This window comes from Piliocolobus tephrosceles, chromosome 8, assembly GCF_002776525.5.
Source record: "Piliocolobus tephrosceles isolate RC106 chromosome 8, ASM277652v3, whole genome shotgun sequence".
NCBI classification, from domain to species: Eukaryota; Metazoa; Chordata; class Mammalia; order Primates; family Cercopithecidae; genus Piliocolobus; species Piliocolobus tephrosceles.
The window spans coordinates 126,122,303-126,149,643 of record NC_045441.1 but is presented as its reverse complement, the minus strand read 5'-3'; the positions used below and the strand labels follow the sequence as shown (position 1 = coordinate 126,149,643).

Sequence of the window (27,341 nt, the reverse complement as noted above, 5' to 3'; positions counted from 1 at the left end):
TCTTATTCCAACAACTTCTTAATAGCTCAGTCAACTATAAGATCAGAATTGTGATTTGCTTACAAGCACCTTTTTCTATTTATTTGTTAGATAAATTCATGGACAGTTGGGAGTCGAGCTATATGTGTATCTGTTTCATGAAATGTTAATATTAATCCATTTAGTTTGAAAAATACCAAAAATGTATGTATTGGCTCTGCATTTTAATTCTTTATTTGTAATTTTCATAAAGCATAGGACTTATATTCTAGTTTTTAAAAGATTTTTGATAATTTCCTCTGGAGAATAATGAATAACACTTACGTTGAAAAGTAGGGATTTGAAATCAACTAGTTTGATGAGGATCTAAATTGCTAAAGTCCAAAATTCCCAAAATTACAATCCTGAAAGATTAAAATCCTGAATGTTGAAATCCTGAAAGCTGAATTCTGGAAGAGGGATTGGCATTTCGCTTGTATGCAGGATAATCATATCACGTTGCCTGCATCATGTTACGTGGAACCTTGTTACTGTTTTTATTTGGAAATAACATATAGTTTGAGGAGATATACATGATCACTAGGCTGACACGTGGTGGACTTGCGAACTTAATTTTAGGTGTCAACTTGGCAGAATTAATGAATACCTAGAAAGCTGATGAAATATTAATTCAGATGTCTGTGAGGATGTTTCCAGAGGCAATTCGTGTTTGAGTGTGAGTAGACTAGATGGGGAATGTTACCTTCAGTGTTGGAGTGTACCATCCAATTGGCCAGAGCCCAGTGAGAACAATTTCAGAAGGTGACTTGATCTCTCTCTGAAACTGTGGTAGACTTTTCTTCTGTGGTCTTGGACATCAGAATTCCAGGCAGACCAGGCTTCGAACTCCAGGACTTACACCAGCAACCCTAGGGTGTTGAGGCTTTCGGCCTCAGTCTAGGACTTACATCATCCTCTTCCCTAGTTCTGAGGCATTTGAACTTAGCCTGAGCCATGCATCCTGGGGTCTCAGGCTTGTGGATGGCTTGTCATGGGACTTCTCAGCCACCATAAACACGTGAGTCAATTCTCCTAATAAATCCCCTCATATATATATGTGTGTGTGTGTGTCTCTCTCTATATAAATATATATATACATATAAATATATGTATATATTGTGTGTATATACACATATAAATATATATGTGTACATATATACATAATATATACACATATAAATATATATAAATATAAATATATATAAATATATGTGTATGTATTGTGTATATATGTGTGTATATAAATATAAATATGAAATATTTGTAATATATGTACAAATATATATACTTATACGTGTATATATATTTGCATGTGTCTATATATATACACACACATACACATATCCTATTGGTTCTGTTTCTCTGGAGATTCCTAACTAATACAGATTTGGTATTGGAGAAGTTGAATATCATGCTTCAAATATATATATCTCACTTAACATTAAGAACTATATAAAATTTATGGAACAAGTTCTGTTATGCCCTTTACATGATAAAGAAAACTGAGGTTCCACAAGTGGTTAAAGCAACTTATTCTTGATCACAATCACAAAGCTAATGAGTAAATAATCTACAGCTAAAACCAACATCCTTACCTTGCAGTTATACACATTTGCTCTGTTTCCCTTCCCCTTTGAAGAATTATACTCTATCCAGTAATGTGTAGAATTGTTAGGCAGCAGGACAGTGATGAACTACACTCGGAAGTTGCTAGTTTAAGACATTTGGTTTCCGGTAAACTGGAATTCTTACTCAGGTGGAACACAATAAATTTATGTAATGTTAACAAACTTAGCTGCTATTACAGTCTCTGAACTTTTAGAGTTATAATATTTGCTTGATTATACTAATACGGTATGTAAAAGTGGAAAGCATTTTTCTTAGAAGCAGTCGCAAGCAGTGGAAGGCTGTCATCTCTTTCTCTCAGCATAATGCCCAGGCCGTGTAGAACTGTTCCTCTTCCTCTAAAGAAAGCAGTTTCCTCCTGCAAACTGTACACTGATTGTACTCTTTAAATTTCTGTAAAAGTTTTTAGTTCTGGTGTGGCATCATAGGGTGGTGTTAAAGCAATAAAAGTTGATGAAATAACATAATCACATGAGACTACACAATGAAGATGACCTTCAAGAACTCAGCATCTTAAGATGGCAAGTGTATAGCAATAACCCATTTGATATTTTACTGTCTTGTTTATGACTAAGGCCTGGAATACTATGGAAACTTATAAGACAATGTTTCTGCCCTCAGTTTCTTCACTACTTGACTTCCTACACATCTCAGGGAAGACAGAACCACAGTTTAACATCTTCCTTGAAAAGGTGTGGGTGCTAATCTTTGCTCTTAATTATTAGCTGTGTGACTCTGAGCATGTCGTTTAAATTTCATGAACCTCAATTTTCTTTTTTCTCGAACAGGAATAATAATAACTTTCTTTTTCTTTCAGAGTTGTAGTAAGGATGAAAGTGAGATAATGTCTCTAAACTATGATCTATTAGTAGAAAGTATTAAACAAACGCTGTTAATGTTAAAATTTGACAAGTGAGTATAGAATTATCACCTTTCTTAAGAGTGAACAGAAAATTATGTGTAAGTGTATGTGTGTGTATCAGCTGTCTTAAGAGTGGGAAGGTGTGGGGCGCAGGGTTAGAGGTAGCACTAAATTGTCATTATCAATGATATTAAATTGTCGATAACATTAAATTATCAATACTACCACTGGTGATGATAATCCGCATGTCTTGAGCACAATTACTCTCCAAAACAACTCCTGAAGTGATTAGGATGTTTATTATACTCCTTTTACAAATGTTGAACTGAATATCAAATAATTAAGCTACTTGAGATTCAAGCCGAGGGCACCCAACTCCAGACTCTACTATGAATACTTAGTCTTTGGCAGAGGAACAGTCTCGTGTGGCTGCTACTGCTCACTTACACATTTCTCCTTCTGACCTGACATGACTGAGTCCTACACCTCGACATCAAGTTGGGACCTTGGTTTAGACAACAGAGTGAGAATCATTGCGTCCAGGACAATACTGGGGCTTTGGGTAGGAGACGTACACAATAAGCTAGGGAGTTAATAAGTAGGGTTCTGCACATGAAAATATGTGACACTTAAGATTCAAAAAATTGTCTTAAAATTAATCATCATAAAGCATATCACCATGTGAATTATTGAATAGATTCCCATGTGAGTATCCACATCAATGGACAAAAAAAAAGTTCTAAATATTGACAATGACAGATTTTTCTGAATTGTTACAGAGAGAATTTATATAATTAAAAAAGAAACTCTGATATACATTTAGATACAAGTGGAGAATTAAATAAAAATCAAATAAAATTTTCTTCACACACTGCTGAGGTCAGGCAGGATGCCTGATGTATGATGAATGCTTTTGTAGGTGAATTTTTAATGTAATAAACTAATAATGAATTATCAATACATAAGTAATCTGAGTGCTGGGATTTTTGCATGTTATTTTATTTAATTCTCACAATAGCCCTGAAAAAAATGACTATTATCTTTTCCAGTTGTACGGATGATAATTATAACAGACTCAGCAAGTGGCTGTGATTCAAATTTAGGTATATCTGACTCCTGGGACCATGTTATTTCCACTATATTACACAGTGGCATAAAACCTACCCTACTAAATACATTTTCTAGAAGAAATAGAAAACTCAAGAAAAAAAAAATGAATCCATGGTTGATAACAGCTGAAATCCAGTGACAGAGAAGATATGTAATTGTATAAAAAAATTTCAGAAAAAGAAGGAAGTTTGGAAATGAAGAGGAATTCATGTAACGTTTAATTTATAATTGTTTCTATTTCTTTAACTTTTGTTTTAAAAATGTAATCTCAGTATACATGCTTCTTGTAGATTTTTTAATTCTGCTGCTATTTGAACACATTATCAAAAAATAGCAGAGTTATTTGGGCATTTCTTGCCCAACTTTCAAGCATTAAGATCTTAAAAGTAGCATATTCACTTAGCAAGTAACAGTGATAAGATAATGAGCCTTATCAATGTTGTCTCAAATGATCAAAACTGATAGAGTAGTGATAAGGCCCATGTTAGCCTTCAAATTTTGTATATGAGGGCTAAACACCATAGTATGTCTTTAAGAGAATTACAAGTTTACTTCAACAATATTATGTTTAGATACATAGCTTTCAGTACAAATTGTTGTTATAGAAAACATAAAAAATATAGTGATCATGTAATATGGCAACAATTCTGGAAAATATCAGAGTATCATTGGAAGCAAGGGTTCACCTACTGAGGAGCCAGCGGATGGTAGTAAAGGACACTTAAGTATTATCTCTTCCCCACTTTAAGAATGAGATGTGGTTATCATTGATGAGAAAGCAAATGAAGCTTATTCATTTTTAATTTTATATATTTGCAAATAAATATGTTGTATAATAATCCAATGAATGACATTCCAGCTATAATTTCTATTTGACGTAGGAGAGATGACCATTCAGGTATATAATCCATATCCTATTGTAGATCTTTTAACATTCAATTAATCCCACTAATTTATAAACTGCATTGGCAAATGTGTTAAATACGCCTTGAGATTATGTTATCAATAGTCGATCATCCTTTTAGGGATCCATTAATGATGCCAGAGAGAAAGACAAGAAAAAGAAAAAGAGAGAAAATTGGGGAGAGACTTATTTAAGGATGTCTTGGGGAGCAAAGTTCCCTTTCTCTAAAGAAAGGTTTGATTGTACGTGGTTTTGATATTGATGCAGGTGATGATAACGTAGTTTGCTTACATTGTAATGACCCTTACCAACCTTGAATGTCCTTAAATTTTGCTTACAGATGGGAGAGAGTCCTGGCCTGGGGCTTAGTAGACAGTCCAGCCCTGCTAGCTAGCAATATTGACATTCCACAGTCTGAGTGCTTTGACAACATCACACAAAAATGAAGTAAATTTCCACTTTTTGTTTTTTCTTTTAATCTGGCTTTCCTTTGAGCCATGCAACACATTATGAGTCATTGTACATATTTAGAGCTTTTTTATGAGCTCCTGAATCTCACTACAACAGCAGTTGTGGTGGGGGTGGTGGCTGCAAGGAGTAGTGGGGGCCCTGCTAAGAAGTCATGGCTCGCTTGCTTTCTTTATTTCAAAATATGTTACAGAATTACTCTTCTGAGGAGATCCACACATGCCCTTAAGGGCTGTGGGGGATAGAAGTGAAGTAGGAATGGGTGACCAACAAAACAGAACACATTCCTGTCAACAAGGAATTTGCAATCTAGGGGAGATACAAATTTCTGGTGAAATTTCCAATTTTCTAAAACAACAATGGGCCAATATCATGCTAAGCAACAAGGCTGAGAAGTCATGGAGGAAGACTGGTCAGATGTGGTGAAATAAATACAGATAGCTCCCTGGAAACCTTTCCTAAATCTGTATCTCTCTTTCCCTTTCTCTTTTTCTCCTTTCCCGTACCACTGGCTTGTATCTGACATTTTTGGTTTTTGTTTGTTTGATTGATTTTTTACTCTTCTTAAGATTCTGCATTATAGCTTCTTGTAAAGAAAGTACAAAATACTGATGGTGGGTTTCTGCTTCAGTACATTGAGGCTGACAACCTGTAGGTTCAAAAACACGAGTTAATGGGTGCAGCACACCAACATGGCACAAACCTGCATGTTGTGCATATGTAACAAACCTGCATGTTGTGCACATATGCACATATGTAACAAACTTGCATGTGGTGCATATATGTTGTACATATGTAACAAACCTGCATGTTGTGCACATGTACCCTAGAACTTAAAGTATAATAAAGAAAAACTAAAAAAAAAAAACACAGAATAAGACAGCCATATCCTCACCAATACTGAGTTTTTATATTTTATCTGAAAAGATGTGTTGAAAATATTCTAAAGGGATGTATAAGTTGTCCCTCTTTAGAAAATTACAGCATAGGATGGCAGATTTTACCAGATATGCATTATGTACAATGTTTGGGGAAAAAAAGCCACACCAAACACATACTTAATTCTATCAAGCTGTAGCCTTAAGGTTTGTGTGCAGTGCTAGATGTGAGTCGCAGTTTTGTAAAAATGAAAAAAAAAATGTAAAAGAAAATTATAGAACAGAATGAAAGTAGCTGATAAAGCAAACTGATCCTCACATCATTACAAATAGAAGAGAATTCATGACTTTTCCCCAAGTAAAAAAGATCAGGATTATGCAAAGCCTTATGACAGTGTAAACATGCTTGCCGTTTTGGCTGCCTGTCAAACATAATACTATTCTTAGTGACGCTGGGACAAACTTCCACTCCATGTCAGCCAAGCTATCTTTTCTCCTCTTCAAAATACATCCTGAACACCACTTACCCGAACAAAAATGTCATGACTGAGGGGGATACGGCTGTAAAAGTGACTTAACTGGGACCCTTGTCCTAGTCACTGCATCCGTGGCACGTTTTCATTAATTTGTTCACACAATATACACCTCCTGCCGAAAAGGAAGAGGTCTGGACAATTCTAAACAGAATGAAACCTGAAAATACCCAACCCTTAGACTTTTAAAAATGAAATTCCATCTGAGAGAGCACTTCAGCATCCACCTTTTTCTGTACCAAGGATTTGACAGAACTCAAATATTGATGATGAACATAATCTAGTAAATGGTGCTGACTAAACAATGTGCTCTAAAGCAAACAGCAGCAAAAGTGGAGAAAATCCACCATCTGAAGGTTGTTTTGTTTCCACAAGGAAGAAGAGTGAAAGGAAAATGGAAGCAATTCTTGGAGAGCTACAGACTGTCTATGATTAGGCAGCTGTATTTGAATCAATCTGTCTCTCTTACCGTCTTGAGAAACTGGAAATTTGTATAGTCGGCTTTTAGAATTTTGTTTTGTTTTTTCCTAAAGTCGGCAGGCTGCTGGTTTAATAACTCTAAATTAGTTAATTCATTGCTTTGAATTAAAAATGGGAATCAAATTTGCAGAGAATTGAGGCTTTTTAGGACTATGATAGAAAATTCTAGAATAAAAGCAGTTCTAGAGAAGCTGAGCAGCTCCAAACAAAACATCCTTTTAGGGATCCTTTTCAATGGTTCATGTGCCTATTGGAAGCTGAGACAGAGCACATGGCAATGTGTTGGATAGTAGGTCAAGGACAACTTTAAAGAGAGGAATGAAAGTCAGTTTAGGAGAAGAGAGAAGATAAAGAGAAAGTTAGTACTTTTCCTCTGAAGAATAAACCAGGATAGTTGAGATAAGGATAAATGAGATTAGAAGTTGTGAAAATATTAGGAGGTGTACATAGAAGTGAAACTTTTTTCTGAGTATATAGAAAACAAATATTCAGATAGCATATCGTATAACAGTTAAGTAGAGACAAGGACACTTAGTTATAGTTAGGAATATATTTTTATTTTAAGCATGTCTCTACTTAAGGCTGTATTGCTTATGGAGAGAAAGAGAAAGTTGCTTTTGTCATTAAAATGCCTATTTATATGAAAAGTAAAGCAAATGGATTGTGTTTTATAGACATGCTATTATTGGTCATTGCCTCTTAAAACACATGCACTGTTAATTATAAGCTTAATAGATACCACCACTCTTCTAGTAGCCATCCTAGAATGTAGGTATAGGGTACAGAGAAACTAAGTCGCCCCCATATAGCTAAATCTTGGTTCTTCTAACTTTTCAATGACAGAAATGACACAGGCCTCATATAATTAAGATTCACACCAGATTCAATGAAGCTGCAAAAATAAAATAGTAATGAAGTGTAGAGAGTAATGGGAAGCAACTATTTTTATTGTTTCCATTCGAAAGACAAAAATGATTGTTTCCCTAGAGTTTGATTGCAGACTATTTCTAGAACTGAGCCAAATGACCGCAGTGTTATCCCATGAAAACTTGAAAAAATGAGAGCAGGGAGAAGATTAAAGTCTTTACTAAATGATCTAATGGCAATTGAGATGAAGAAACATAAAAAGCTACATCAACTCAGCAAAGATTTTTGTATCTAAAGCCCTAATTTAGAATTAAAATAAAGCCAGTTGGTCAGAGAGAATGAAGAGGTTTATGTGGTAAATCAGGGAAGTCAGCTCTCCAGATTGCTTGAAATGAAACTACTTTTTGGCTTATGACCTCAGGGGAATCACAACATACCTGAATATATGTAAGAGAAGTCATCACATGCTGCGCCCACCCTCTCTTCCAAAGACTTCACCCTCTTCCCTCTTCTAACACCCTTAGTTTGAGACTATATAAATATTTAAATGCCCTGACTCCTCTTTATCTCCAGACTCTCCAAATGCCTGTCTCCCATTTAGAATGAGATATAATTAACAAACCGTAGTCTTTACCTCTATCAGGGAGTAGGTTCCATGTGGACTATGCCCAGTGTGAAAGCTGTGTTAAAATAGTGGCATTTTCCTTCTTAAAATAAACCATCTTGACTTGGAAATGTCCCCAGTACATTTTTTCTGCCCCCATCTCTACCGTGTCATCTGATAAAAAGTAGCTAAATTGTGAGTAGTTCACATACTACTACAGAAGTATTTAAATACAATTTCCATTCCTAAATAATGCCTGAGAATGGAAGATCTTCCAGTAGATAGCAAATGGATTGGGACTTGCTTCATAAATCTTCTAGGCAGGGTGGTTTTTCCTTGAAGCACAATTAGTCCATTCTCACACTGCTATGAAGAAATACCCAAGACTGGGTGATTTATAAAGGAATGAGGTTTAATTGACCCACAGTTCCACAGGGTTGGAAGGGCCTCAGGAAACTTACAAGCATGGCAGAAGGGGAAGCAAAGGCGGCAGGGGAGAGAAATGCCAAGCAAAAGGGGAAAAACCCCTGATCAAATCATCAGATCTCATGAGAACTCACTGGCTATCACAAGAACAGCATGAGGGTAACCACCCCATGATTCAGTTACCTCCCACTGGGTCCCTCCCACGACATGTGGGGATTATGGGAAATACAGTTCAAAATGAGATTTGGGTGGGGACACAGCCAAACCATATCAACAATTATACTACCATCAGCAAAGTAGGTTTAGCATGCATTGTCTGCTGGGATAGGAGTATACACGCCTGAACTTCAAAGAGAACATGTTAGAGTAGGATTCTGTGAGTATTTACTAACCTCAGAATACCACAAGATGGAAGGAAATAGGAAGCTGAGAGGTTTGGGCGTGGGACTGGATTCCTTCACCTAACTAGTGTGTGTGTGTGCGCGCGCACGCGTGCACATGTGTGACTGCACGTGCATGCATACATGCATAAGCATACACCAAGTATGTTGAAGAGGAAAGGGTAATAACATATAAGAAGAAAAAAAAGAATGTCTCTGTTCTTCTAAAGGTTAAGGAAAATTTCTCATAAAGCATCAGTGGAATGTGACAACATGCTCTACAAGGAGAACTTGCAATTCACAAAGCAAGACTCCTGTAAGCAATTATGGAAGCTTGAGGAATGGCATGGCATTTGATTCTCAGATTCCTCCTTTTGAGGGAGAGAGCAGCAAGCTCCACCAGGCTGCATATCTTTCTAGGAGATGTGCTGGCAGAAATGCTGGCTTCATGTTTTATGGGGGATGCAACTGTTCCTTCCGTACCTTTCTACCCAGATAACTGTGATGCATCTGTGAATGCAGTAGACAAGACTTTGGAGTTAAACCTGAAATGGAAGCCTATCTCTGTTATTTTCTCGTTGTGTGAGCTTAAATTTGTTGACCCCCTTTCCACATCTAGAAGATCTAGAAGATGTGGAAAATAAAATCTGTCATTCACAATATTTTTTAAAAGGCACATGACAGCCTCTTAACATAATACACCATGATAATAGTGACTGTTAAGTAGTCACTATTAACTAAGTTCATTATAATTTACCAATTGATTCTAATCCACAAGTAAAGCATTTAAAAAGGAGCAAAATAAGAAACAAAGCTGTGTACTCTCTATTTCTCTCAAGAAAGTAGGTAATCTGAAATAATTTTTATATTATAGGAGTCTATTCTATGTCACTTTTATTATTTACTTTCACTTATTTTAAGGATTCCAGAAATCTCACTATTGTTCTATGGCATCCTGATTCTTATGCAGAAATGGTGTATTTGATCTAAACTTATAAGAAATGTCAATTTAAAACTTAGCAACTGATCCTCTTCCTAACCCAATGGTCAAAAGGTCACAGACAAGTGAACCTGTATTTGAAATTCTTGCTGTAGATCTATGAAAGATTATTTAGTAATTCTAAACTTATATTTTTGCTGAAAGCAGTTTATTTTGGAGAAAAAGATGATCTTTTTGAGGGACTAAAGAAAAATTTCTGGTCCTCCACAAATTTTGAACATATGGAACTAAGAGAGAGATGTATCATTGAAAAATATAAAAATAACAAAATTTCATTATGTCAGATTGTGAGTACTAAGAGCTTGATCTATGAATATGCATAAAGTTAATTTGTAACTTGATTTAACGTATCACTCTAAATGCTATTTTCAAATAACTATTTTTTAAAAATTTCATTTAAACTATTTTGCTAATTGAAATAAAACACCTTGTGATTAAAAAAAAAAAAAAAAAAAAAAAAAAGCATTCTTTCTTCTAAATGCCAGTCTTCTTGATGGGCTTTTCTCTTATTTTTTCTTTCTTATTCTTAATTATTTATCTTGATAACTTCATTCCTTTTAGCGAAATTCTTCTCTTCTACATATGTGTCCATTCTTTCCTTCATCCATTCTATGTTCAGCGAGTGTAGGATGTAGGAGATGGCGTAGGTTGTCTGAAGAACCCCACAGGACAGTTTCCCAGGCTCTCATATCATGTTACTCTTCTGCTGGGACTGGCTAGGATAAAATACTTAACTTTGTTTATGATATGGTGACTACTACAAAACATTTATCTGGAAAAATTATTCCACAGATGAGACACAGCCTTGTCATCTTAGAATTCAGGGGCCATTACCAGACTAGAGCTGACCTCCCATAGCAAGACAAGCGATACAGACCTATTGTAGTGCTAGTCCTTTGGGGATGAGATGGCCCACCACAACCTGCTGAGAAGGCCCTCTCCAGTGTGCCATGGCCAAACCTCATCCTAGCCCTAGGTGAAAGGTCTGTGCATCCCCCAACCAGACTTCTCTCTGGTTCATACTTGGCTGTATACAGGGAAGGAAATACTTAGCTCAAGTGTTCCAAGGACAGAATCATTCTCATTCATAGGGCGCCTCTTAGTCCCTGTTCTTAATGAGAAAGCATCCTCAGCTCTGTGTCTGCATTTAGGAATGTAACTTACTAACAGCCTGCCTCTGGCTCTTCCTTGTTTGGTTGCTTTCAGAGCCCACTGTAAAGCTCAAAGGTGACAGCTTGACCATTTTGCTCATGTTTTTTTTTCTTTTCTTTTTTGTATTGTTATTAAAATAACAAATGACTGTGCATAAAGCCGACATAACATAAACAAGTGCTAAACTAGTAAGTCACAGAGGGAACAGCTCTGTCTGAGCGGGGAGGAGGAAGTAGCTAAACTACAGAAAGACCAAAAGCAAGCATTGTAGGGGACAGAGATGAAGGTGTGGGGTGGGGAGAGTTTTCATTATGTTTGGCACAATGCCCAGTACATCCTCAGATTTCCAAACTGTGCTTTAAAATAAAGATTGGAAGCCTCTTAAATAAAGCTTAATTTCTGTTTAGATATGATCCCAAGTTTTATAACCAAGTTTTTAACACCCTATAACTGGCTTCTTTATTCTAAGTATGAAGCACACATTCCTTCTCAAACAAAACAAACCCTTAAGTGGTTACTTTAAAGGCTCAATGGAGCTATAGAACTCAAACAATATTTTCATATGCTGGGATTAAGCAAATTGGAAAATTGTGAATCACTTTCAATAAAGTACACAAGGATATAAAAGTCAAAGGATAAGATATCGTGACAGGTAGTTTTGGTTACATGCATTGTAGTGTTTGGGTTGGGATGGATAAAAAACAAAAAGGTGGACAGACAGACCCCTATTTTGTAATCTGATTGTAAAGCAAAATAGAAAAAAGAAGTGATTTAAAGGAAAGGTAGGTTAAGGAAAGCCTTTTAAAATATTTGGTTTCGTTGCATTTATTTATTTATTTATTTATTTATTTATTTATTTATTTATTTATTTGTTCATTTATTTATTTATAATAATGAATTATGAGACAGAGCGTGGTGGCTCACGCCTGTAATCCCAGCACTTTGGGAAGCCGAGGCAGGCTGATCACCTGAGGTCAGGAGTTTGAGACCAGCCTGGCCAACATGGCAAAACCCCTGTCTCTACTAAAAATACAAAAGTTAGCTGAGCGTGGTGCTGGGTGCCTATAATCCCAGCTACTCTGGCGACTGAGGCAGGAGAATCGCTTGAACCCAGGAGGCGGAGGTTGCAGTGAGCCGAGATTGTACCACTGCACTCCAGCCTGGGTGACAGAACAAGACTCTATCTAAAAAACAGAAAAAAAAAAAAAAGAAAAAAAGAAAAAAAGAATTAGGAAAGACAAGCTGAACAAAAGAAAATACTGATGAGTGAGGGTCTAAAGGTCTAAAAGCAATAGTTGGCTCTGGCTCAGTTGGGAGTAGTAGAAAAATACTTACCTTTACAGTTTGTAAAATTGTCATCTGTGCAATAGGTCTGTCTGAGATTTGTTTTAGTACTTTCTGTTGTTTAGAAAACATATTCATGAATGTCTTAAGCTCAGGTGAATTGTGTAGCTTTGCTCTACTTATTCCATATAATAACAATTTTCATGAAGTCACATCCTCTTATATTCATCACCATTTATTACTGGACTCTGTAAGTTTGTAATACATAAATTTGCTAATAGTTGTTTCCTGTTCACCAACACTTCCAGAAATTGAAACTTGGGTGCAGATCGTGGCAGCATTTATGTAGTATCGGGAAGCAATTGGGAATAAAACTATCTGTTCTATTTATTTATCCTATATATAGAACAAACCTCAGCAGATTATGGATATCCAGAGCAAGAATGTGTCATGTGTTACTTCTGTTTAACTATTAGTAGTTTTAAAATATTTTATTTTAAGTTCCAGGACACATGTGGAGGACATGCAAGTTTGTTACATAAGTAAACGTGTGCCATGGTGGTTTGCTGCACCTATCAACCCATCACCTAGGTATTAAGCCCCATGTGCATTAGCTATTTATCCCAATGCTCTCCCTCCCCCTCCCGGATGGTACACTTTTGAAGGATAATGAACAGTAATAAGCATTGTTAATGATGACTCAACTGATTTCCATGTTTAGGCTATAGTGAACAGCAAATAAACAGGGCGGGGAAAGAAGTACATGATTTAGCAATAGTGTTCATGGGCAAATTTCATGACTAAATTAAATAAGCCTACTATGTGAAATAAGCCCCAATCCCAAATTATCAATGTATCTAAGTGAGGGTTTTTCCTATAATTTTAAAATTTGATACTGCCTTTACTTTCTTGCAAACTACCTATTTGGCGTGATTAACTAACTGGTAGCTACTTCTATTGTTTTCTCTTCCTGAGTCACTATGTGCATATGTTTTTTTTTTTTTTTTTTTTTAATTTAAGACTTTGGGGTGTAATCTGAGAGGGGTTCTTCTTTAGAATACATTTCATCTCAAAAATAAGATATTTAATTATGCAAGATGATGCTTTTTTCAGGAACTCAGGCAGATTGACAGTAGACACATTGTCCACCCAAACCACCTCTCCATTTCTCACGTTGATCTGTTTGTTTTTAAATAGCAATGTTGATCTAAACTCATGAAAACGGCAGGGGTCTATGATATTGAAATATGTGCGTTGTCATTCCAGAGATGCTATTTCATTTCTCTGAGTTTGATTTTTGTCCCTGTGGCAATGAGGACATTTGACTCTAACATCTCTTTCAGATCTAAAAGAGTCTTAGGATGCTAATTTTACTTGAATTCTCTTAGGATCCATATGATGCTGACTGAGAGGTCAGAGATGATGTCACTCACTTCTCCCTTAGATCTGCATTTTCCTAAACACTGTACCCTGTGTATCTACAAAAAGAAAACAGCTCAATCTCTCTTGAATTTTTGCTAGTTTGGCTTTGTTGGCCTTATGGAAGAGGTCTCAGCTTTGTGTCAGCTGTGGTTTTCTTTGTCACTATCTTCAGTCCTCCCACCTTCAATATCCTGGTACATCTCAGCTTCCTTCTGTGACCCTTCATCCATGCAGGCTTGAAAATTAGACTCAAATTGCTATCTGTATCTTCATTTCACTCTCAATATTGAAACGTACGAGCGTGAACTAATTCTCTCAATCTAGCTCCATATATACCTACTAACTCATTAAAAGCTAGCTGTAGCACTGGAGCAAGAGATCATATATTAGAGAAGGAAAGCAATTTCCTTGGCAAGTTCATTTGTGTATTCTCTTCAATGTCAGAGCAAAGGTTTGTCCTTGAAATAAGGGTGTTTTGTCACCCAGTCTATCCCTCTGGCTGTCTGATTCCTCAATTAACTGACACCTCTGTGCCAGTGATTTCATCCTGAACTTATTTAGTGGACAAACTAAATAGCGATCCAATGACTTACATGCTTATTTTACAGCATCACTGTAATTGCTGCCTATGTAGCCCTGCAAGAAGGGAGGGAAATTAAGGAAAGACTTCTGGAGAGGGCGTGTTTTAAGACATGCTACAACTATTTGCCAAGGGTAAGGAAGAGTATTCTGAGAATTTCCATTGGCAGCCTGAAATCTAAACAAAATTCCAAAGATCAGACAAGAATAAATTGTTTCCTGTACAGCATTATGTTTTGTATTGCAGAGCAGAATTCATTGCCAATGACAGGTGCATTAAGGCTCAAAGATATTGTATCTTTCTTTTTAACTTAAAAATCACATGAGATTGATCTCTCATGTATTTTCTCTGCTTTGAAACCTTCATCTGCATTTGGACATTAAAAAGTAAAAATTATTTCTTTTTCCGATGTTCAAATTAGAGCATTTCAAGAAGTAAAACAAAGAAAAAATATTCTGGATCATTTATATTTAACTCACAAGGGCCATCCACATTACTTGACTATCGAAGAGATAAGTTTCTTCTAGCCCATTTCAGTGGATAAAACAGTGAACAGTATCAATATGTCTTCCATTGTCAAAGACTGTATAGAATGGTTGAAAGCACCTGTGAATTTTTACTGCTTTTGAAATCTTGTTTATCTTCCTACACATATACATGAGCATGCAATACACTCATACACATACACATGTACTATTTAAAAGTTTTAGATTACATTGTATATATCAATGCATTATTTCACTGGGGCCAGGCAAAGGATTGAAGAGCAAAGGAAGGAAGCTGACATAAGTTAACATGTGCAGACTGTGCAGCTGGTAGGCCTTGGAGTGGGGAAAATCAGAAAAGCTGTCAACTACTCCACTGTTGAGATACAGCTGGGTGAGAATGTGGACACAGAGTTGTCACATACTCAGAATTATAAAGAAACACTGAAAATCTGGATTTTTATACTTACTCTTTCAATTTTTAAATCTTGGCTCACAGTCGTAAAATACTGAGAAGCCAGCAAAACATGTTTGTGGAGAGCTTTGGCCTGTAGGCTCACACTCTATGACCTTTGCTGTTAGTACTGAGCAATAACATTTTCTCTGTTTTTTTTTTTTTGAGACGGAGTCTCGCTCTGTCGCCCGGGCTGGAGTGCAGTGGCCGGATCTCAGCTCACTGCAAGCTCCGCCTCCCGGGTTTACGCCATTCTCCTGCCTCAGCCTCCCGAGTAGCTGGGACTACAGGCGCCCGCCACCTCGCCCGGCTAGCTTGTTATATTTTTTAGTAGAGATGGGGAACATTTTCAAATAAAGATAATCACAGACATTTTTATATGACATCTGAAAATATTCTAATGCATCATTTTTATGGGTACATGATATTTAGTTTTGTGGCATGCTATAATTTCATTAAATAATTCTCTATTGGTGACACTTAAGTTATTTCTAATTTTTTACTCTAGCAAATAATAGTGTAGCAAACTTCTTTGTACATGATTTTTTTAATAGATCTCTGATTGCTTTCTTAGGATAAATATCTATAAATGAGATCATTGGCCAAAGTTATATACATTTGCTATTTTAGATAGCAAAATCCCAATCGTAATTCATAATGATATTTTCCTATAGCTAGTAACAAAAATAAGAATAATTACTAAAAAGCTTTGTGAGTCAGATAAATAAAATATTCTGTTTGAAGTTTTAGCTATCATTTTATTGATTTGTGAAGTTTTATACAGTTCAGTTCATGTGTTTGACAATTGGCATTTAAATTTACCCTTTGTCCTTTTATAGAAGATATTTTTTACATGTGTTTTATCTATTGATACTTATTTTTATGGTATCAATTAAAAAGACTTTCTCCATCCCAAAGAAGTTAATATTTAATGATAATTCCTTTAGCTAATTTATATATTTTATACTTTAAACTGTAATTTAGATAAACTATATTTGGAATAAGGTATAAAAAGATCTAATATCAACTTTAAAAAATAGTTTAAAAATAACTCCAGAAACATTTATCAGGCAGTTTACACTTTCTCCACAAATTTGAAAGCTGGTTCTACCATTTATTAAATGATTCCATACACTGAGTTCTATTTCTGGGCTTTCCATTCTATTCCATTGCATTATCTGTCTATTCTTACACCCGTAGGAATATTTTTTATTGTAAATTTTATAATATATTCAAAAGCTCTAATTATAAGTACAACTTATTAGTGTTTTATTTTTAATTATCTTTATTATATTTTCATGCTAGTTTATATGACTTAAGAAAAATCTGTGAACCCCTTTATCATAGCTTATGAAATTATTTTTTTAATTTTATTTATTTATTTTGAGATAGGGTCTTGCTCTGTTGCAAAGGCTGCAGTGTACAGCAGTGCAGTCTTGGCTTATTGCAACCTCTGCCTTCCAGGACCATGCAGTCCTCCCCCCTCAGCCTCCAGAGTAACTGGGACCACAGGTGTGCACCACCATACCTGGGTAATGGTTTTTAATTTTTATAGAGACAGGGTCTCCCTATAGTGTCCAGGCTGGTCCTGAACTCCTAGGCTCAATTGATTCCCCGACCTTGGCCTCCTGAAGTGCTGGAATTATGGGCATGAGTGACCACACCCAGCCCTTTGTGGAATTGTTTTTGGTCTGTTATAAATAATTAACATTTTTATAGTGTTGAGTATTCGTATCAAGAAATATTTTTTACTTATTCAAGTTTTTTCTCTTGTACCTTTCTGATGTGTTGTAATTTTTCAGTAAACAAATAACATAAAATTTTTATAGACCTGTGTTTCTGTATGTATATATCCTGTGTGTGTATATCCTGCTAAGGTCGACCTTGCTTATTTTTAGTCGCACAGTGAATGGAATCTTTTTGCCATTGTATTTCTAATTGTGATGTGTAAGTGTATGTAGACAATTCACATAGACTGTAGGGAATATGTTAATAAGATAAAATTATTAATTTTGTACTTTACTACACAACATGCATAGGATATATTAATATATAAAAGCTATTATTTTACTTTTGGCCACTTTCTCTGTATAAATAATTGATATGTTAATGAGAAATTATGCTTATACAAAATTATGCTTATGTATTTATTAAAGTTAATTGTATTCCACAGCCTTCTCACCTCTGAATAAGGATTGTTGTAATAACCTGGTGGCTATAGCAGTGAAGTTATAGATAAGAACAGAGAGTTTTCCAAAACAGTGAATACAGTATATAAATCTGCTTATCCCCTCTTCCCTATTAAACTAAGCTGAGATCGTATAGGATCTAGTCTCACTCATAATTTAGTATTTATCAAATAATTTAAGATACTTTTAAATTAGAACACATCTAAAAAATTTAATATATTTGATTTTATTATAACTTGAAAAATAACCTCATAGTTATGACAATTATTTGAATAAAGACAATAGTGCTAAACATCTCTAAGGGAGAATGGCTTGGACCTAGGAGGTAGAGGTTGTGGTGAGCTGACTAAATAAGTACCTCTCTATCAAATAAGAAATTGATGTGGCTTATGTAGTGTGGCCCAGCAAATAAAATATGAGTTTATTTTTTAAGGCAAAGACATAATATTGATGATTATATTACAATGCAAGAGCAACTCAAAAATAACTTTCATATGGAATAACCACTACTGATGACATCTTCAGTAAGCATGGATACAGAATACATTACTGACTCTTCTGAAACACCATTGATGTTTGAGCTGTGACACTTTTGACTATAAAAATGACAGATTTATTTTTGCTTTAAAAAGTCCCCTTATTTTCCCTAAGGTCTGTCAGTTTGTGATGTGGAGGTCAGGAAAGGGGTTGGAGCATGAGAGCAGGTACAATCAGAGAGCTAGAGAGAGTATTTGGAGTGGCAAGGTCTTGATTTCACCTTTCACAATTAGTATTCTGCATTTCCGTGGCATTGCAACCATCATGCTCAAGCAAACAACCTTTAAACAAAACAGTGGAAACATAGTCACATCAGTTTATTTATTTTCTTATTTATTTATCATTGTATGTATGAGGTAATTGGCTGGATTTTTTAAGACTTTTAAGTTGATGGCTATGACCTGTATCCAGGCTGAATTTGTGAGTGCTTTTTTTCTTTTGAAACAAAAATTATCAGGTATGGAAAGCATTTAGGATCTGTATTTTTCCTCATTTTACTTTTTCACATTGGGGTTGGATTCTTTGATCATAGGACTTTGGAATGGCTTCTGAGGCTAATGTATGTAAAAGCTTTTCTTCACTAAGGAGATGGGGTCAAAACTATGCACCTATCCCTATTATCATATTCTTCCTAGCTTGAACTTATTTTAGTGACAGGCAGAAAGCCACTGGGCTAGAGCTGTTTGCTTTCCCATCTATGGCCATCTCTGGCACTTCTCTGTGTGCCTGTCAAGGGGCTGTGGCTTCATTTTCAAAGGAATGTGTGAACATGCGCTGCATTACATTCTCTCCCCTGACCTCAGGGAGCTAATACTGAGAAAAACTAACAATTTTTGATTATCTAAAAACGATTGGCCCAATGTCAAAGGTGGTACTATTTTTATCCTGACTTTTATAGATAAGAAAACTAAGCCACATTAAATGAGTAAGTTATGTAGTGCCAGCTAGTAAGAGATGGTGCTCAGACTTGAAATCAAAGGAGTCTCATAGCTAAGCTTTTGCTCCTGATCATGCAAATGTCTCACTTGCTGAAGCAAGAGCATGTTATATCTGTGCTCTCTTCCTCTTTATCTCTCTCTCTGTCTCTCTTGCTGTATGGGTCTGTGTAAAGATACTGCCATAACTCACTTCTATGAACAAAAATACCACTCGATGAATCAGGCTTACTATAAGCTCATCAATATCTATCATGACTGTAGGACTGTGATAGTTAATGTTGTGTGTCAATTTCATTGTGACATAGTTCATAGTTCTTTAATCAAACACAAATCTAGGTACTGCTGCGAAAGTATTTTGTATGTATAGTTAACATGTACAATCAGTTGAATTTAAGTAATGAGTAAATGAGATTTTTCTTAATAATGCAGGGCCTCATCCATCAGTTGAAACCTTGGGAGTAAAAACTAAGGTTTCTTGGAGAAGAAATTCTACCTCAAATTTGCAACACTAACTCCTGTGTGAATTTCTAGCCTGCTGGCTTGCCTTAATGATTTCAGAATTGCCAGTTCTCATAGTTTCTTGATTCAATTCCTTAAAACAAATATTTGCAAAATTTAGTGTTCACTGAAAATATTGCTTCTAGAGGAAATTCATCGTTAAGGTCAGAAGATTTTGAAAATTAAAAAAAAAAACTCAACAAATTTTGAGCACATTAAGCCATGTGCTTACGGTAGGATGTGGACCTTTTTCCTGACAAGTTGAATCAACTTGATTTGGAATAACAAGTAGTTCTTAGTGAATAGTTTGTCCCTGGTCTGTGGGTTGTTCTGTTTAAGTGGAAGTTAATAGAAATATCCTAACGCAACAACCCAGACTAATATTATCTCGTAAGAGTAACTGATATTTAATTTTACTTGACATAATTACCTTTCCAAAGGATTATTGTGACTTCACAACAACTTAATGTTTTGTCTATAAATGTATTAATTTATTCATTAAAAATTTATTGAGCACTTACTATATGCCAGGCATTGGGTGCTGGGAATACACTCTTGAATGGGTAAGATCCAGACCCTGTACTCATGTTGCTAACAACCTGGTAGAAAAGAGAAACAAAACATGTGTGGGAAACAGTAAAAATAATTACAACAAACAGAAAAATGGAGTATATTAGTCTTTATAAGGACAGCTCCTATACTGGAATTCTTGAGAGAAAAATCTGTTGTGACTCAAGTTAGACACAAACATCTGAAGTACATGCACCTGTCAGGACAAAGGTTTACTCCTCCAGGAACATGGAAGACTGGCATCTCACTTAGGACTGAGAATAGAATCACATATACTAAAAGAGAAGTGACTCTGAGAAACATGGTCTGAGTAAAGGCCTGCAGCTTAAAATAAGTGTGATAATAGTAAGTAAGTATTGTAACCCTGACTCTCATTAAAAAATGGTGATCAGCTACCATGGTTTGCCTCCATGACAAACAGTATGTTTGCTAAGTTTGGTCATAAAGAATCCTTGAAAATTGATTATGCACATAATTTTATGAGACAGACATGGCAGAGGAAGGATTTTCATCAAAGGAAAATAAAATCAAGAGAAGATTGTACATCTGTGTAAATATCTATGAAAAAGTGCATCTCCCTCTTCACCTCCAAGCAGTAGGTAAGTTAACCCAAGCCTGACAGTGTTCTCAAGTGGAACAATATGTTACCTATCTCAACAATGTATTGTAACAAATAAATATGTGTAAAGCTGTAGTAATCAAAACAGTGTGGTATTGGCAAAATAATAGACACATATATCAAGGGAACATAATAGAGAGCTCAGAAATAGACCCACATGAATATAGTCAACTCATTTTTGACAAAGGAGCATAGGCAATACAATGGAGCAAAGATAGTCTTTTCAACAAATTATGCTGAAATACCTGGACATCTACATGCAAAAAAAAAAAAAAAAAAAAACAATGAATCTAGGCACAGACCTTACTCCCTTCACAAAAATGAACTCAAAGTGGATCAAAGACCTAATTGTAAAATGCAAAGCTATAAAAATCCTAGAAGGTAACATATGAGAAAAACCTGCATGACTTTGGGTATGGTGATGACTTTTAAAATACAACACTAAAGGCAATCCATGAAATATATAATTGATAAACTGAACTTCATTAATATTGTAAACTTCTCTTTGAATGACAATGTCAAGACAATGAGAAAAGAAGCCACAGACTGGGAGAAATGAAAAGACAAACCCACAGACTGAAAGACACATCTGAAAAAAGACAGTTATCCAAAATGTACAAAGAACTCCTAAAATCAACAATAAGTAAACTCAAAAATGGGCCAAAGATCTTAATGGATAACTCACCAAAAAACATACAGATCGTAAATTAGCATATGGAAAGATACTTTATATCATATGCCATCAGGGAAATGCAAATCAAGGCAATGAGATAACTACTATACATTTATTAGAATGGCCATAATCTGGATCACTGACAACACCAAATCCTGGAGAGGATGTGGGGCAGGAGGAGCATTCACCTACTGCTGGTGGAATTGAAAAATGGCACAGTCACTTTGGAAGATAATTCAGTGGTTTCTTACAAAACTCAACATACTTTTACCATGAGATCCAGCAAATAATTATATGCTTCTTGATATTTACCCAAATAAGTTAAAAACATAATCACACAAAAACCTGCACATAGATGTGTATATCAGCTTTATTTATAATTGCCATAATGTGGAAGCAAAAAAGATATCCTTCAGTAGGTGAATGAATAGATAAACTGTGGTACATCCAGACAATGGAGTATTACATAGTGCTAAAAACAAGTAAGTTATCAAGCCACGAAAAGACATAAAGGAACATTAAATGCATATTGTTAAGTCAAAGACAGCAATATGAAAAGACTGCGTACTGTATGAATCCAACTATATGACATCCTGGAAAAGGTAAAAACTATGAAGACAGTAAAAAGATCAATGGTTGGCAGAAATTGCCAGGGATGGAGTTCTGAATAGGTGGAGCCTTGAGGACTTTCATGGCAGTGAAAAAAACACCATATAATGATGGGTACATGTCATTATACATTTGTCTAAGCTCATAGAAAGTACAACACCAAGAGTGAACCCCAATGTAAACTATGGACTTTGGGTGATAATGATGTGTTCAATGTATATTCATTGTAACAAATGTAACACTGATGGGGGATGTTGAAAATGGCAGAGGCTGTGCATGTGTGAAGGTAGGAGGTATACGAAAAATCTCTGTAATTTTGCTATGAACCTAAAACTGCCTTAAAAAATAAAGTCTTAAAAATAAATATAATTATGATGATGCGGTAGAGAATAATCTGAGTAAATGTAACAAGGCCAGAAACTGCAGTGCATGTAAGTTCAGTGGTGCTGGAAATGCAAAATTGAGTCTGGGAGAGGTGACAGGAGGTGGCTGAGAGTCAGAAGTTGAACTGTTGAAAACGTATGCGCTCTACTTAGGAAACCCAGACTTCATGGTATAGTAGTGGGGATCTGATGAGGGTTCTCAAAAAGGAAGTACTGTGAATAAATTTGTATTTTAAGTAAATTTCTGAAATAGTTGTGAAGGGGACGGATTTTAAGGGACAAAACCAGGAGCAGAAAATTAGTACCTAAGTAACAGCAATGATCCATGGCAAAGAAAGGACCTAGGGTAGAAGGAAAGGAAAGGGATGGAAAAGACATGCTAAGTTTTAAAATGTATAATTGAATTTGGGGAATGAGGGAGAGGAAGAAGTCAATAATGACATACATATTCCTATCACTAGTGGGAACTCCAAAAAGCAGAGGAACTTGAACTTCCTACAAAAGATTAATGAGTCTACAGTGGGTATCACTGATGCATATCTTTAGCAATTAGCTTGCAAGACAAGATAGGTTTTATTCTCTTTATATACACTACTTCTCAATTAAGCATCAGAATTTCCATAAGTTTGGGTTTATCATGCATCATACTAAGATAAATTTGAGTGCTACTCCAGTCATTAATCACTGTGTGACCTTGAGTTAGTTACTTAACTATTTTAACTTTCATCCCTTTAAATATCAAATAAAAATAAGGAAGATCTATTAAACGAAAGGCGTTATATGAAGGAAGCATGCAAAAAGTTAAAACCAAAACACAAACATTTTTACCTTAGCATGGATTTTTCCCAAACATATAGAAATACATATATTAAATATGGATCAACTTATCATTGTGATCAAGAGAATTAGTACTAAAATCAGACTAATAAGGAACAGACCCTGGTTCTGTCACTTTTGATGTGACTTTTAGCAAGTTATAAAACTTTTTCAAGCTTTAATTTCCTCTTTTATAAAATGAGGAAAATAATGGCACCAACCTCATAGGTTTGATGGGAAGACAGTAAAATTATAAAAGTATTTAAAATAGTTTCTTAAATTCAATATATACTAAATAAACATTGAATATCATTCTGAATTCATAAATTCATGTGTATGCATAAATATATGTATACATATAGGCATACTTATTAGACTGAATTATATAAAATTGCCAACGTTCAACCATTTTGACTCACAGAAATGGCAACAGCCTATAATCAGGACAAAAACAAGATAATCAAGTCACCATCTAGATGCACTTCGTGACTTTATTATCTCACTTTTGCTGATTTTCTTAGGCAAGCACTGGCTACAGGACACAGTTGAACTTATTATCCAGTAGATTATTATTTGTGCACTCTATTTGTTAACAGTCATGAGAGAAGATATAAAGAGTACAGATTGAAGCTGACAGTACTATTGGATCCCAATGCAGACTTGCATAACCTTGGACAAGTTACTTAACCTTTCTTTTTTTTTTTTTGAGACGGAGTCTCGCGCTCTGTCGCCCAGGCTGGAGTGTAGTGGCCGGATGTCAGCTCACTGCAAGCTCTGCCTCCCGGGTTTATGCCATTCTCCTGCCTCAGCCTCCCGAGTAAGCTGGGACTACAGGTGCCTGCCACCTCGCCCGGCTAGTTTTTTTAGTTTTTTTTTTTTTTTTTTTTTTTTTTGTATTTTTTAGTAGAGACGGGGTTTCACCATGTTAGCCAGGATGGTCTCGATATCCTGACCTCGTGATCCGCCCGTCTCGGCCTCCCAAAGTGCTGGGATTACAGGCTTGAGCCACCGCGCCCGGCCGTTACTTAACCTTTCTAAGCCTGAGTCACCTTCTCTCTACAATGAAAAAAAAAACTATAAAATTGTTGTAAGTATTAAATGAGATAATGCATGTAGAGCACATAATACGTAGGCCAGCAGATAATGAGCACTCAATAATGTTATCTACTAGTACACAAATTAGTAATTACTCAAATTTGATTTTCTATAGATGACGTATTTTCTGTCCTGCAACGTTTTCCCTTCCCTCTCCTTCCCTCACCTCCTCTGCTCACTCCTTTTTTCCTTTTCTCTTCCCTGACCTCCTTTCTCTTTCCTTGTCTTCCCTTTCTTTTCCTTTCCTTTTTAATGAGGAACGACTGGGACTAATTATGATCTGTATCTGAATTATTCTGGATATATGTGTCTATTAAAGAACCTTTCCTGGAAAACGATACATTGTTTTATATATATCTGAATATACATATATACATTTTAATATATTTATATATTTTATATATATATTATATAAAATTCTACTATTTTTAGGTGAGATATCTGTGAATTTATTTTTGTAAGTATGATTTACATGAACAATGTTCCTTTTCATTTTAGAAAAGGAAAATACTAATATTATACTAATCTGCACCCTATCTGTTTGCTTATAAACGTATTTAATAAAATAAGAAATTTTGGAACTGTTGGGATCAATAAAGAGCGTTGTACCCAATCCCTGAAGAGAGAAGGACTTCATTGAAGTCTGAATGTATTTAAGAGAATATGTAAGTGGCCCTAGAGAGGGCAATATGACTGAACAAGAAGGGATGCACATTTAAAAGGCTAATCTTTTGGAAATAGTCCCTGGTAGCTCCGACTGATGCATCCTTACCTCTGTATAGTTTACCCATTTGTCATTTGCCCTACCCTGATCCCTTGGCACAGCTGTGGCCAGTGTGAAGCACAGTGGCAGATGAACTCACTTGAGCGGCTTTGAGGGTTTGTATCTGCAACTGTGAGGACCATGTTAAGTAAACATTGGGTGTACAATAAGTGATATTAAGTTAATCAAGTGACTAGTAGGGAGACTGGGCATAGCTTTGACAGAAATTTCCTCTAGATCTATCTTTTGACCTCTGATTTGAATGGTGAGAGGATGTTCATGGTTTCAGAATGTGCAAATATAGGAAACAGTGGATGAGCCCCAAGGGCAGTCCCCACATGTGGAGAAGGAAGCCCAATGACATAGGGCTGGGATATATCTGAAGCAACAGAGGGTGTCTCTAAATGGTTGTCTGCAGCAAAAAAGAAAAAAAAAAGTTTTGACTGTGGGCTTCTGCTGTTTCAACACAGTCCCTCTGCTACGTGCTGGAGCAGGGCCACAGAGGAAGGGGACCTACAAACCTGAACTTCAAGGAAAGGAAAAATAGAGAAAGGAGGAAGAGAAAAAGAATGAGAAATAAAAAAGAAAGGATACCTGGAGGCAGTAAGAAACTGTTAAGGATGTTAGAGTTGCATTTTCTCAAGTGGAAGACAAAATCAATTTTTATTTGGTTTGTTCAGGTTTTGCCTGTTTGTTTCTGTTTTACCTGGTACAAAAAGGTGAGATGTTTTGCATCAGATGCAGGTAGAAAAATAAATTAATAAGTGAATGAATGAATGCATGTACTAATAACTAAATTGAGTCCATTATAAGACGGGTGTATTTCATACACAATCAGAATGAATTTGAGCAAACATGAAACTTCTGTTTAATCTGGAACTAGAAAGGGTCCCTATAGATAAGGAAGCCTGGATAACTTATATATCATGCAGGTGCTCCTGATTGAATCTGCTTAGGAATGGGGCTTGCCCCAGAGTTGAACAAACCATTATTTGATGTTTCTTAGCTCGTTGTAAGAGTCGTTTAAACCAAATTTTTAGCGAGATAAATATTGTCAAAATTATGATCAGGCAAATTATGGAAGAACAAAAATGGTTGATGCTAATTGCCCAAATATATCTTAATGGATGAACTCAAGACATGAGAAATAAGAAGGCCAGTGTTTGGAAAGCTATTGAGTGGTCTACAATAAATTTAACTACCTGTGATCAGGACCTTGCAGATTCAGTTTATACACCCTGCTTTCCTTTGCCCTTACATTGAAATGAGAGCTTGTACCTTAGAATATATTGTTAATGAGACTGGGCCTATAAGCATATTCTTGGATTTTTTAAATAATTAGGGTATAGGAAAGTACTAATATAGATAATTTTATCTTTGAGGGAAAAATTCTGTATCTAAAGAAGGAAAGGGAGTAAGATGATTAATACTTATTTAAAAAAAAATAAACTGCCAAAATAAGGAAATGCTTTGGTGCTTCCTCAGTCATGGGTTCAACTTTAAAGATAGTTATGGGGTGGGTTTGGGGACTGCTGAAAAGAGTGATCCTCTCCATTTCCATCACTGTCCAAATGAGTCATAAATCAGCTGATTGGGTTCTCATCTATTTCTAGGATGATAGAGGGATGATGATAGGATGGGTCACTTGGTGTAATTATTGAGAATCCATTCATTTATATAAAAAAGAACAAGGAAGAGTTGTCATTATCCGTAAGATCCTCCTCTCCTCTGTTTTTAACCTTTTAAGTAATGGAAAGCTATTAGAAGATTTTGTTTGCCTCATCCACGGGTTGAAAAATCATCTCAATGTGGAAGCTGATCTTTGCCAAATGAATATGGAAAATACCAATGTTATTATAAATTCTGTTTATTCAGAGGTCTTGCCAGTGAGTGAACTCCATATAACCCAGAACATATACCTTAATACTGGTCCTCTGCAGTGGAATACTACCTAGGGAACTTAAGGAAATGCTCACGTAACATTATGTTCTAAGTAAAAGACAAATAGATTTAGGTTATGCTGGAATTGATTGTAAGATGCTAATCTAGGTCCTTTCCTATAAATAATCTTGGAGGATTGAAATGTAATCCTGTCTTAGATTGATACAAACTCCATTG

At 35.6% G+C, this 27,341-nt stretch overlaps 1 protein-coding gene across 7 annotated transcripts in view; it reads right to left on the bottom strand.

Moving 5' to 3' along the window:
- Positions 1-27,341, bottom strand: part of CHRM2 (cholinergic receptor muscarinic 2) — a 150,981-nt gene that overhangs the window by 7,902 nt on the left and 115,738 nt on the right. For 4 of the 7 annotated variants that reach the window (XM_023190064.1, XM_023190062.2, XM_023190065.1 and 1 more), the window contains one exon: positions 20,217-20,294. The exons of the other annotated variants lie outside the window; for them this stretch is intronic. The gene's annotated coding sequence lies outside the window, so the exon portion shown is untranslated. The remainder of the gene's footprint in view (positions 1-20,216; positions 20,295-27,341) is intronic. 7 annotated transcript variants of the gene reach the window in all.